We start from the raw sequence: 13,547 nt of genomic DNA, 5'->3' as shown, positions 1-13,547 counted from the left end.
ATGTCTGTAGGGATTGCTAACAAAGCCAAGAGATTTCTCCTGGTCACATCTGTCCTTGAATGAGCATGAAATTGTGCTTGAACCACAGTTTGTACTGTTTTATGGTTGCCTCATGGTTGGTTTAGATATTAGAATATTGGATTGATATTGCACATTATTTTACTTTGTGGACTTGGTTTGGCTTCTCAAAACTTTGGAATCTTGGAATTCTATTTGTGATTCTGAAACTTCACCTATTTTAAACAAAAACTAACTGATACCAAACCAGACTATAATCAAGCTTGTGAGTCTGGCCTAGAATTGTAACAATTTATCATCTATTTATTTTTTTCTGTAATGTTTCTTGTCAATGTTTTAATGCTTATTTGTGCAAGATTAATGGATGTGAAATGCTTATTGTTTCTGATTTTTTTAAAATAGTTGTTTGATTGACACTTTTTATAGATGTTTTCAAAGAATTATGAATGCTGACTTTTTGAAGCAGTTTCATACATGAAATCTTTACTGTAGGATTCATTAGATTTGCACATAGCACATACTGGGTGAATAAGCATGGAAGAGCCATGAACTGGTATCACAGGTCTGAAGGGGTCATTGGCATGGGTGAGGTGCATAAGTTGGCATTGAGTTGAATATGGAGGTGGAATGGAAAACATGTGCATGTCCTTCTTGAAGTCACCTTTGAAGGTTCCTAAACCCAGACTATTGTGCCTGATATCCCTTAGATCTATGAACCACAAGTCATGAAGAAGCTGCCTGGATTACACAAAAGTTGCAGGAGTTTAGAAAATGCTTATCTTCAGAGTGGCCAGGCAGGAGGCTGGAAGAACATAGCAAGTCAATATTCTTCCAGCCTCCTGTTTGTCTACTTTGGATTCCAGCATCCCAATTTTAGGATTCTTGCCCTTGTTTTTTATCAGTACAGGTTAAGGATGCAGGTAATAATCCCACACTCTACCTTCAGAGTGGAGTCAGCCAGGTAAAGAAGGTAAGGTGTGGAATTATCCTTATCCTATACTGATAAAATCCAGGGACAAGAATCCCAAATTTGGGACCCAGCTGCCATTTTTAAATGACCTTGGAGTCCTTCTGACTGAAAAAATCCAGACCGATGACAGGCTCTGTACTTCAGACATTTTTATGTGATCAGTATAACATTGGTAAAACTTCTAAACTGAGGTGAAAAAAAATCATGTACACAAAACAAATGTCCAAGGCAGAGCCACTAAATAATTTTAGAAATTAATATTTTGTCCCAAATGATTAGCACATTTGTTGAAACCTGTAATTTATCACAAACTGAAGCTTGACCAAAGAAGCTTGTAGTGAAACTTTGATGATTATGATTTAACACAACATTACTGAAAGCCGCAGCTGTATTAACCAGGGAGATGTTTAATGGAACTCGTTTATTTGACAATATTACTAATCCTGGCTATCAATATTTTCTTTTATCATCTGTTTTTTCATGTGTTTCTATACAATTAAGGCATCTTCTGTTGCAAAATTATTTCTGCGTGCATCCAATTTATGTGCCAATCATTTGAATCTTCAGTTATGTAAAAGTTACTTTCTGTATCCAGTATAACATAACTTAAGGTATTTTTCTTCAGCAAAGAGTAGCAGATTTCAACTACAAGGTGACACAGCTTCCTTGCATTTTAAACTAATGCAATTTATACCGGCCGGAATATGAACAGACCAAAGTCTGTTTTGCTGATCGCAAGCATTTTTTTCCAACAGTCACAAATTATGCTTTATTTAATAGTGTTCTTTTAATTATTTGTGCCCAGTTATGCTTGATTTAATCATTCTGTGTCTCTGCCTTGGCTTTTTTTTCCGTACACAAATTCTTTATTTCATTTGAGAAGCCCTACTAAATTTAAAGTTATACATATCATATAAAACACTCCATAGTACTGAGGCAAGTTATAGCCCTGAATTCTTTCATATTCAGAACGGTCTGAAGCCATTAACAATGGCACCCAGAACCCAATTCTGGGTTCTTTGGCCCAGGTTTTTACTAGGCTACAGGTACCAATCCCACACCCAACACTTCTGACTTGCCTATTTCCACTACACGGATAGGCATTACCTTATCTCCTGCAATTTTTGCGGAGTCCTGGCAGCTTCTCCAGGATCCTTGGATCTCAGAGCCTGGATTTGAGGGCCTTCTGAAAGAACTTTAATGGCACAGCCTTTTAAGGGAAGTATAGCAGCACAGTTTAGTTTTACTCAGCTGTCACTTCTCACTGTCTTACTGATCTGTTGAAGGCCTTGCAAGACAATAGGTACCACACAGAATTACGTTTTGGGTCCCCCACTGTGACTCAATTTATAAACTGAAAGAACTGCGGATGCTGGAAATCAGAAATAAAAACAGAAATTACTGGAAAACTCTGGCAGCATCTGTTGGAGAGAAATCAGAGATTTCTCTGACTGAATTTACTTCTGTTATTTCACCGATAACTTTTGGTGAAGGTCACTTTGATCTTGAATATTTTAATGGTCCCCACTAGGGGAGGTGTTTATATGAATCTTTTCAGGATTAGACCTGCCTGCCCAAGGGCTCCAGGGGCCTAGCTAAAACAGTGCTACAATGTGAAATCCTACTAAGGGCGGGTTTTTATCTCTGTCTTACTTAAAATATGATTTTTTCGCATCTTCAACTGAAGTTTTAGTGTTGTCTTCACTGAATGTAAACATTTGATTTACCGCAATGTCATTTGCTGTTGTCCCAATCCACAGTCCCAATGTCCTATCCAAACTGGGATTCATGACAGGGTTGCTGTGCTCTTCCAGCACCACTAATCCAGAATCTAGTTTCCAGCATCTGCAGCCATTGTTTTTACCTTGTTGATTTTAACCCTACTGCGAATCCTCTTGCAAGGATGCCTGCCTTGAAGAAGTTTTCCTCCTCTCTCTACAAGAATCTCAGGGAGTCCCTCTCCCACTGCAACTACCAGGTACTCTATGCTACGTTCTTCCCACCCCCACCCTCCTCCAACTTATCTCTCCACACTTCAGGCTCTCTGCCTTTATTTCTGATGAAGGGCTTTTGCCCGAAACATCGATTTTATTGCTCCTCGGATGCTGCCCGAACTGCTGTGCTCTTCCTGCACCACTAATCCAAAAAATGGGATTTGTGACGTTCAAACTTAAGTGCTTCCCCCTCTTGAAGTGAACAGCATCGTGTGCCCAATGCACTTAAGCTTCATGAGAAACCTCAAAATAGGAACATTTCCTGTTGCTTACCACTTGCCATTTTAATGTAATTTTTTATTCTATTCATTTTTATTATTTTGTTTTAAGTACATATCAGTAGACTTCCCCTTCTTGAATTTCTCATCATCATAACGTTTTGCGGGCTGTAATTTGAAATATGTTCATATAGTTGTGTTTTACCAAATCAACCATTTTATCAGTCTACTGCAAAACAGTACTCAAGAAGAACAAATTTCTGAAGGGTTCCACAGTTTAAAATAAAATACCCATTCATCTTATATCTATATTTCATGTTCTGAAATGTATTGTCTTAAATTAATAAATACTGGTTAAAAACTCCAAAATCACTGCAGCTTTAGTGAAGAAACTTTTGTCAGGCTATGGTAATTACTTTCACTTGAAAATCAAGATTAATTAATACACTAAAACACCCTTAGTCCTCCCTTGATTACATATTCAAATCACTGAACCCCAAAGCACATGAGAAATAGTCATCATCATAGCCTGGTCCAACTAAGTAACTTCCTGATGATTGCCTCCAGAGTCTGGAAATTGCTGTCAGCTGGTAATATGCTGGTGATTCATGCATTGTCTACTTCCTAACAGAATGTGCAATTTTAGAGACCAAAATGATGTAGCACTCAACACATGCAACCCAGTCATTAAGGCATTCTATTTCTTTCTATGTTTATATATGATTATGTTTTTGCATGGTCCACTCACTTTCTCAATTTCTACTGTTAAAATTGTACTTATCTGGAACACATTCCAGTTTTAAGTATGGGTCCATTCCTTAAGTGATCAGATATCCTCATTTTGCTGGGACATTTATATTCAAAGTGACCCAACAGCTTTCTCCATTCCAGTTTTGATCTTCTCTTTCTGTCTTAGACCCCAACCCACCTCACCCCATCCCATCTCTGGAGATTGAGCTCCTTGTGGCTCACACGAAAGAGTAGGGAAGAGAGTGTCAATGAACAGTATGTCAGATATGAAAACACTTCCCGTGCCTTGAAACCTTCTCCTGAAACAGTCACCTTATTTAGCCACCTTGGGATCCAGGTTTTCCCAATTCTTGACTGGGCACGTTTGAAAGGATTTTTTTGAACTGAACTGTATGGAAATCACTCTCACTGTTTGAACTGTTCAGAGGGGAAAATTAGAAAATAAAATCTCTGACTTTGAATGTAAAATATTACTGAAATGTTCTGAAATAATGGTGCTGATGGTTATTTTATAGGAGGTACGGTGTTATTTTGTAGGAGATCATGGGGTTAATTCAAGAAAGAGCATAGTGTTAACTTAAGGAGGCACTGGAGTAATTAAAGTAAACCATGGGGATTTAATCCAGGAAATGACAGTCAAGGTTTTTTAGAGCTATGGCATTTCAACTAAACCTTGGATTGAAACATTGCAAACTTTTCGACTTGTCATTCTGGCTGCAAACAAAGTCTCTCACATTTGAGGTACAGTTTCTGACTGAAAATATTTGTTGTTAGAACCCTGTATGCAATTGAAAATAAGCAGGGCTCTTAAATGAAGACTAGCATTACAGTCATATTTCATGGTTAACTTCAAGTGGAATAGCTGATTCTGGGACCTTGTGGCAGATGAAACTTTGGTTCACTTTACTTTATGAAAATGAGGCAAAATGTCATTGAAACAAGTTTATGGTTCAAAGCCACTACCTTTCTCAATTGGGAGTCTTAAGGTCTTATTCTGGGTGGACACATTCTAGAAGATATCACATGACCTCTAACATGAACTGCCCTTCCCCAGACAGCTCCCACTCGTTTCTCCATGCATTATCATGGAGCTGTGTTCCAGCTTTGACTTTTGAAACTCTGGTCATTTTTATCTATCTCTGCCTGATATAGCCTGTTGTCTTTGTCTGCAGAGACTACCTGTTGTGCTGACAGTGTTTTCTGCTTTTCATTCAGATTTCCCAACATCCACAGTATTTTAGTGATAACAAATTATTGCAGATGCTGGAAATCAGGAACAAATGCAGAAAATGCTGGAGAAACTCAGCAAGCCAGCACATCTGTGGAGAGAAAAACAGTTAATATTTCAAATCAATATGGCTGTTTCAGAACTCAAAGGAATTTGAAATGATGTTTTCTATACTATTGACAGAGACCAAGTAGGAACCAGGGGAACAGATGACGCGGAGATCCAATACAAAGACAAATTGTTTTTTAATCAGTATGAAACAGAAGTAAACATGTAATTGCTGTCTCTGTGATGGTTTGGGTTTTATTGTAGCTTCAGAAGGGGTGCTATCTCATTGATGACATGGTCGCCTGTGAAACACAAGACTCTCTCTGAAATTTGCTATTACTTCCTGTGCAATGCCCTAATTCTTCCCCTTCTTTCAGATGTTCCAGTTGTCTTCTGCCCATCTCCTCCAATGATAAACTTAGATATTTTCTAATTGACCTGACAAGACAGGTTAGCACACATCTCTGGAGCAGATGGGACTTGAACGTGGGTCTTCTGATCCAGAGGTAGGGACATTACCACTGCACTACAAGAATCCTCGGAAGCCAAATCTAGGCATTTCTAATCAAACTGTTCGGCGAAGCTATCACATAGCTCCAGATCTCCAGACTCAGAAGCAAGCACAATCCCACAGTGCCACAAGAACCCCCTCCCACCCACCCACCCCCCCCCCACACACACACACATATACACACACACACACCCGCCCACCCACACCTGCATATAAAATAAACACTAGATATTTTTAATCAACCTTTTATGATATATGTCTGAGACAGATGGAACTTGAAGCTGAGTCTTCTAGCCTAAAGTAGGGGTGCTACTACTGCACAACAAGAACCTAGATGACAAGCCTACATATTTTCTAATCAACCTGCTCACAGCTGCATTAAGCACACCATTGGACTAGGTGGGACTTGAACCCAGCCTCCTGATCCAGAGATAAGGACAATTCACTGTGCCACGAGAGCCCCAAAGACAAACCTTCTAAACTATCCATGCCTGAAATAATCAGAAGCTGTATTGGAGAAGTTGTCTTCCCCATGTTACAACAGTGAGTACACTTCAAAGTTCTTCAATGCCTGTAAAATGCTTAGGATATCCTGAGGTCATGATGGTGTTACATAAATGCAAGAACTTTCTTTTGATGCTTCTCTTGGGACAAATAGAAACAGATATGGCTTGGTTGATTGATCAACTGAGAATTAATCTGACAAACCCAATTACACACGGTGGACTGGCTATTGCCTAGCACATCACCAACAGGGGATTGGAAAGAATCAACATCGAAGTTCAGCACAGCCAGTGGCAAGGGTGTACTCATGTGTGAATCACTCTCTAAATCTGCCTGAAGTTGAGTGTATTAATCTACAAGAGGATTATTAAGGCAAAAGTACTTTTGGCATTAATCATTTCAAAGGGTTTTGAAGATGAAAACTACAGTAAAGATATCTCCTCTTGGGTCTTCTATTTCAACAAGTATTATTACAAATCCCCCATGCAATCTCTTTTTAGATCTTTCTTCAAAATTCTTGTTCTGAGTTGCACAAGATCTAAAATTGGCAAAGAATATACCAAACAATTGCTTCTAATTAATCTGCCAAAATCTGTATTGTACTCAAAGGCACTCTCCCTGACACTTACAAAGATGAAAAGTATATCAGGAACAAAACCTTAAAACACATTCAAACTTGCAAATTCAATGCCAAGAAATCTTCATCACAAATACATATTACACCTCCTAACTGACTATGAAATTTTGCAGTAGTATTTTAAAAATCCTTCCATTTGTGGGTTTAATTTTTTTTTGTTTCATTTTTCCAATCTTATCTCCTGCTGAATGTACCAATTTATGATGGCTGCACTCCAATATCTTGTTAGAGAGAAAGTGTTTTTGTATGTGGCCTTGGTATTAAATATTTGGGATCTTATTTGATCATGATCACACCTGACCCAGTAGTCACATATTCTGATTTTCCAGCAGAGATCATTAGAAAGTGATTTATTGTGAGAACCCTGTCTAATTCCTTTCTCTATAACCATGGGTTACTGTGGCCTCTAGTAACTGCCCTTCTGCCATGGTGTCTGGGATCAGATAATTGACCACATAGAGGGGAGCAAATCTGGGATGTCTGTTGTCTACATGGCTGAGGTGCATACTACATACTTTTCTTTGAATTTGTTTCAGAATCTGCTAATGCAGAAGTGGGGAGATGTACTGGTGACTGGACAATTTTAAGTACATCAGATAGGGAAGCAGTCCTGGTCTATGTGCGGCAAAACCTGGGACACATTCAGGTATGGATGAATAAGTGACAAGAACAGTTGGGCCACACAAGAACAAAGGCAATGTCCATCTCCAAAAAAAAAGAATCTGTCTCCTCTAGATATTCAAAGGCAGTACCATTGCTGAATCCCTTAGTATCAAAATTGTGGGGATTACTATTGACCAAAGGCTACAGTGGACCAGACAAATAAATTCTGTGACAAAAGGAGGTTAAAGGGGATTCTGTGATGAATAACTCCCCTCTCATCACCCCAAAACCTGTCTATGATCTGTAAGGCACACAATAGTAATCTTACCAAACTCTTTTCACTCCAATAATTTTTGTGAAGCTTGGTACAATCCAATAAAAAGTAATTCACTTGATCAGCAATCCTTCCATCACCTTTAACATTTATGCTCTCCATCACAGAAGCACAGAGGGAGTAGTATGTACCTTTTAGAAGATGGAATACAGCATCACAGCAAGGCTTCTTTGACAGCCAGAGCCAAAATATACCACTTAGAAGAGCAACATGGAAACATCACGACTTGCAAGTAAAATAAAATCCTTTCCCAACTGAAGGTGTAACAACATGGGATGGACTGTGAGGATTCAAGAAGATGGCTTATCTGGACCTTTTAGAGGGCAATTAGGGATAGGCAATGACCATTAGTCCCGCAAGCAATTCTCAAATCACAAAAATAGATAAAAGTATGCTTAATTTGATTGTTTTGAATTCTGTAACTTAGTTAATCATGAAAGAAATCTTGAACAGCTTCAAGTTGGGTAGTTACAAAAAGAAGAATCATTGTTACAGATTCAAAAATGAAAGTCTAGCTAATTTCAGCTTTTTGAAATACTTTGAGTTTTACGATACTGAAAACTATGACAGTATGACGTTAGTTAATTGTAAAATCCATGGAGGCTTTCATTGTAATATCAAAGTGCAGGAAAACATCTAATTAGTGAAACTGTTCTGTTTAACTTTTCTCCTTCCCTGACCCTTTGAAGACAAAGTTCTAGACACAGTTAATTGAACATGAATACTTCAAAAAGAATAAGGATGAACATAGCTGTTGTACTAGTTTGAAAATGAAGACTAACTCACTGAATCCCCCGAATCCATTATCCTTTTGTGTAATGTTGGTGACACACATTTAAATGATTATATCCAGTTAAGATGTTATCCAGAAAATGCCAATGTCTAGTAGTTTACCATTGATTGCAAATTATTACAGAGAAGCAAGTGCTGGATGTCTTGAAATGTTTAAAGGTGGATAAGTCACCAGGACCTGATCAGGTGTACCTGAGAATTCTGTGGGAAGCTAGAGAAGAGATTGCTGGGCCTCTTGCTGAGATATTTGTATCATCGGTAGTCACAGGTAAGGTGCTGGAAGACTGGAGGTTGGCAAGCGTGGTGCCACTGTTTAAGAAGGGCAGTAGAGACAAGCCAGGGAACTATAGACTGGTGAGCCTGATCTCGGCGGAGGGCAAGTTGTTGGAGGGAATCCTGAGGGACGGGATGTACATGTATTTGGAAAGGCAAGGACTGTTTAGGAATAGTCAACATGGCTTTATGCATGGGAAATCATGTCTCACAAATTTGATTGAGTTTTTTGAAGTAGTAACAAAGAAGATTGATGAGGGCAGAGCAGTAGGTATGATCTATATGGACTTCAGTAAGGCGTTCGACTAAGTTCCACATGGGAGACTGATTAGCAAGGTTAGATCTCATGGAATACAGGGAGAACTAGCCATTTGGATACAGAACTGGCTCAAAGGTAGATGACAGAGGGTGGTGGTGGGGGATTGTTTTTCAGACTGGAGGCCTGTGACCAGTGGAGTGCCACAAGGATCTACGTTTTTGCATTTACATAAATGATTTGGATGTGAGCATAAGAGGTGCAGTTAGTAAGTTTGCAGATGACACAAACATTGGAGGTGTCGTGGACAGTGAAGAGGGTTACCTCAGATTACAACAGGATCTGAACCAGATGGGCAAATGGGCTGAGAAGTAGCAGATGGAGTTTAATTCAGATAAATGAGAGGTGCTGCATTTTGGGAAAGCAAATCTTAGTAGGACTTATACACTTAATGGTAAGGTCCTAGGGAGTTATGCTGAACAAAGAGACCTTGGAGTACAGGTTCATAGCTCCTTGAAAGTGGAGTCGCAGTAAGATAGGATAGTGAAGTATGCATTCCTTTATTGGTCAGAGTATTGAGTACAGGAGTTGGGAGGTCATGTTGAGGCTGTACAGGACATTGGTTAGGCCACTGTTGGAATATTGCATGCAATTCTGGTCTCCTTCCTATCGGAAAAATGTTGTGAAACTTGAAAGGGTTCAGAAAAGATTTACAAGGATGTTGCCAGAGTTGGAGGATTTGAGCTATAGGGAGAGGCTGAACAGGCTGGGCCTGTTTTCCCTGGAGCGTCGGAGGCTGAAGGGTGACCTTATAGATGTTTACAAAATTACGAGTGGCATGGATAGGATAAATAGACAAAGTATTTTCCCTGGGATCGGGGAGTCCAGAACTAGAGGGCATAGGTTTAGGGTGAGAGGCGAAAGATATAAAAGAGACTTAAGGGGCAACTTTTTCACGCAGAGGGTGGTACGTGTATGGAATGAGCTGGAGGATGTGATGGAGGCTGGTACAATTGCAACATTTAAGAGGCATTTGGATGGGTGTATGAATAGGAAGAGTTTGGAGGGATATGGGCTGGGTGCTGGCAGGTGGGACTAGGTTGGGTTAGGATATCTGGTCAGCATGGACGGGTTGGACCGAAGGGTCAGTTTTCATGCTGTACATCTCTATGACTCTATGACTCTATAACTGCTGGACTGCCTTGTGGATTCTTATTTTTGACACATGCCACATTTACAGCTGCAATTGATCCATCATGTGAGAGATTGCTCTCAGCTTGGTCATAACTGTTGAATATTTTGCATTGTGGAATCAAAAGGAATAGATGGACAACTTTTGGAAAGAATTGCTGAACAAAATCCACTGATTCAAAATAGTTGTTACAGAAAAAAATCAAATAAATAAATTTATTATTATTTACTACCAGCATCACTTTTTTAAAAATTACTAGGTTTTTTTTCTCCTCCTTCTCAATCTTACAGTTTTTCAATTTCTAACTCCCCTTTTATATTTATTTTATATCCCCTTTCTCCAATTTCTTTCAAATTTTCACTAACTTTCCTTCTTCCCTCCAGTACATTTTGCTTTCTTTCTTGGTCTTTCTGCTCACTAAGACCCTCACATTCTCTTACTTGCATCAGGTTTTGCACCACTTTGATACTTCCTCCCACTTGAAGGCTGAGCACATACTATCTCACTGAACAGAATTTGTTCCTTACTAATGTGGCAGGAGTACATAGAATCTAGAACATTGAACGTTACAGTGCAGTAAAAACCCTTCGGCCCTCAATGTTGTGCCAACCTGTGAAAATAATCTGATGCCCATCTATCCTACACTGTTCCATTATTATCCATATGTATGTCCAATGCTCATTTAAATGCCACTAATGTTGGTGAGTCTACTACTGTTGCAGGCAGGCCATTCCATGCCCCTACATCTCCCAGAGTGAAGAAACTACCCCTGATATCTGTCCTAAATCTATCACCCTTCAATTTAAAGCTTTGTCCCTTCATGTTAAAAATCACACAATACCAGGTTATCGTCCAACAGGTTTAATTGGAAACACTAGCTTTCAGAGCACTGCTCCTTCATCAGGTCCCCTCATGTTAGCCTTCACCATCCAAGTAATGGTAAGAAAGTTTGGAAGACTGTAGCAAATGTGATAAAAATCAGATTCTTAAAATCCAGAATTTTTTTTTAAATTATCGATTTGTTCCTTGTACCTTAAGTAGCATCTAACGAATCTTGGCCTTGAGCAGTGACTACCTTAATTCCATACATTTGTATCTCATTAAAACTGCTACTTTATCTATTCACATAAAACTTCCAATTATCTCCTCCATCAAGGAACTGGAGGGCACAAATTCCCGAAAGGTAAATCAAAGTGGGTAGTTGGCTGTTGCAGTGCAACAAATACTTGGAAACCTTTGACAGTGCAATTGCTTCTTCACAACAGCCTTCCTACAAGGTCTACAGATGCAGTCCTCCTCAGCCTTTCATCTACTCAAATTGGCATCAATAAACCACCAGCCTCACCACATGATCATTCCTGCTCTTGGACCAACTCTCACACCATATCAGCCCTTTAACACTTTGGAGTTGACAAATACCTACAACTTACATACTTCTGCTATAAGATGATAAATCTTTCCCCTCTCACTTAAACCTATGTCCTCTAGTTCTGGACTCCATACCCTGGGAAAACAATGAGGATCTCCCAAATCCCTCCATTCTGTGGCTTTCTGCAATATTTCTCCGCTTAAGTAAAATTCAGCTCCAATACTCTTCCTGCTAAAATACATACCCTCTCATTTTCCCACATTATATTTCATCTGCCAAAATTTTACCCATTCATTCAACATTATTATATCTCTGTGCAGTCTCTTTGTGTCTTTCCCTTGGTTTCCCAAGTATTTTTTGGGTCACCTATAAACTTGACCACACTACAATCACTTTGCTCATCCAAGTCATCAATATATATTGTAATTGTGGTCTGAGTGCTGATCCCTGTGACACACCACTAGTTATGGAACACCATCCTGAAATGCTCCCCTTATCCTGATTCTCTGTCATCTATTAGTTAGCCAATGCTCCATTATGCTAATACATTATATCCAACACCATGACTGTTACCTTATTAAATTAGCCTAATATGTTGTACCTTCTGAAAATCTCAACACATTATCACTACTATTTTACCTTTATCTATCCTGTTTGTTACTTCTTCAAAGAATTCTAGTAAATTTGGCATATGTGAATTCATAGGAGAAAGTGAGGACTGCAGATGCAGTCCTGAAGCAGGGCTCATGCCCGAAATGTCGATTCTCCTGCTCCTTGGATGCTGCCTGACCTGCTGCGCTTTTCCAGCAACACAGTTTCAGCATATGTGAACCCATGCTGACTCTGATCATATTATGTATTTCTAAATGCTTTATAATGAACTCTAACATTTTTCTAATAACTGACATTAAGCTGACTATCCTACGATTGCCTCTTCTTTGTCTCCTTCACTTTTAAATAAAGGCATTACATTGGCCATTTTCCAGTCTTCTGGGAACTTTCTAGAATGTAAGGATTCCTGGAAGATTATTATCAGTGAAGCCACTTTCTCTATAGTTACTTTCTTTAATATCCTCCACTGTATCCTATCAAGTACAGGTGATTTATCAGTCTTTAACCTCATCATTCTTCCAAGCCATTTTTCTCTCATGTTACTTCTTTCTTCTCCTCCTTTTACCCCTTAATTAGCAATTTAAAATGTTATTACTGTCTTCAACTGTAAAGACTGATGAAAAATATTTTTTTCAACTCCTCTGCCATTTCCACATTATTTGTTATTTGGAATAAAATCCCTACATTGTGGAAATAAGTTCACACCAATCCTCAGGACAATAACTCACCCAGACCCCAACTCTATTATTCTTCATTTACCCCTAACCTACACATCACTGAACGCTATGAGCAATTTAGCATGACCAATTCACCTAATCTACACATCTTTGGATTGCGAGAGGAAACCACAGCATCCAAAGAAAATCAACACAGACACACGGAGAACATACAAACTCCACACAGTCACCAGAGGCTGGAATCAAATCTGGGTGCCTAGCACTGTGAGGCATTAGTGCTAACCACTGCGTCACCATGCCTCCTTATAATTGCTATGTCCCTATATAGCCCTACATATAGCTTAATTCTCTAATGGGCCAATGTTCTCTTTAGCTTCTCTCTTTCCTTTTGCATATTTAAAGGGCTCTTGCTGTTTCTCTTTAATTTTACTCGCATCTTTGCTCCCAGAGTTTATTTTCTCTCTGTTCATTTTTGGTTGTCTTATGTGGATTTTTAAAACTTTCCCAATCCTTTGTCTTACTATTAATCTTTGCCAGATTGCATGATTTTTCTTTCAACTT

The sequence above is a fragment of the Hemiscyllium ocellatum genome, chromosome 17, assembly GCF_020745735.1.
Source record: "Hemiscyllium ocellatum isolate sHemOce1 chromosome 17, sHemOce1.pat.X.cur, whole genome shotgun sequence".
In the NCBI taxonomy this organism is placed as follows: domain Eukaryota; kingdom Metazoa; phylum Chordata; class Chondrichthyes; order Orectolobiformes; family Hemiscylliidae; genus Hemiscyllium; species Hemiscyllium ocellatum.
This window is presented reverse-complemented; position numbering follows the sequence as displayed.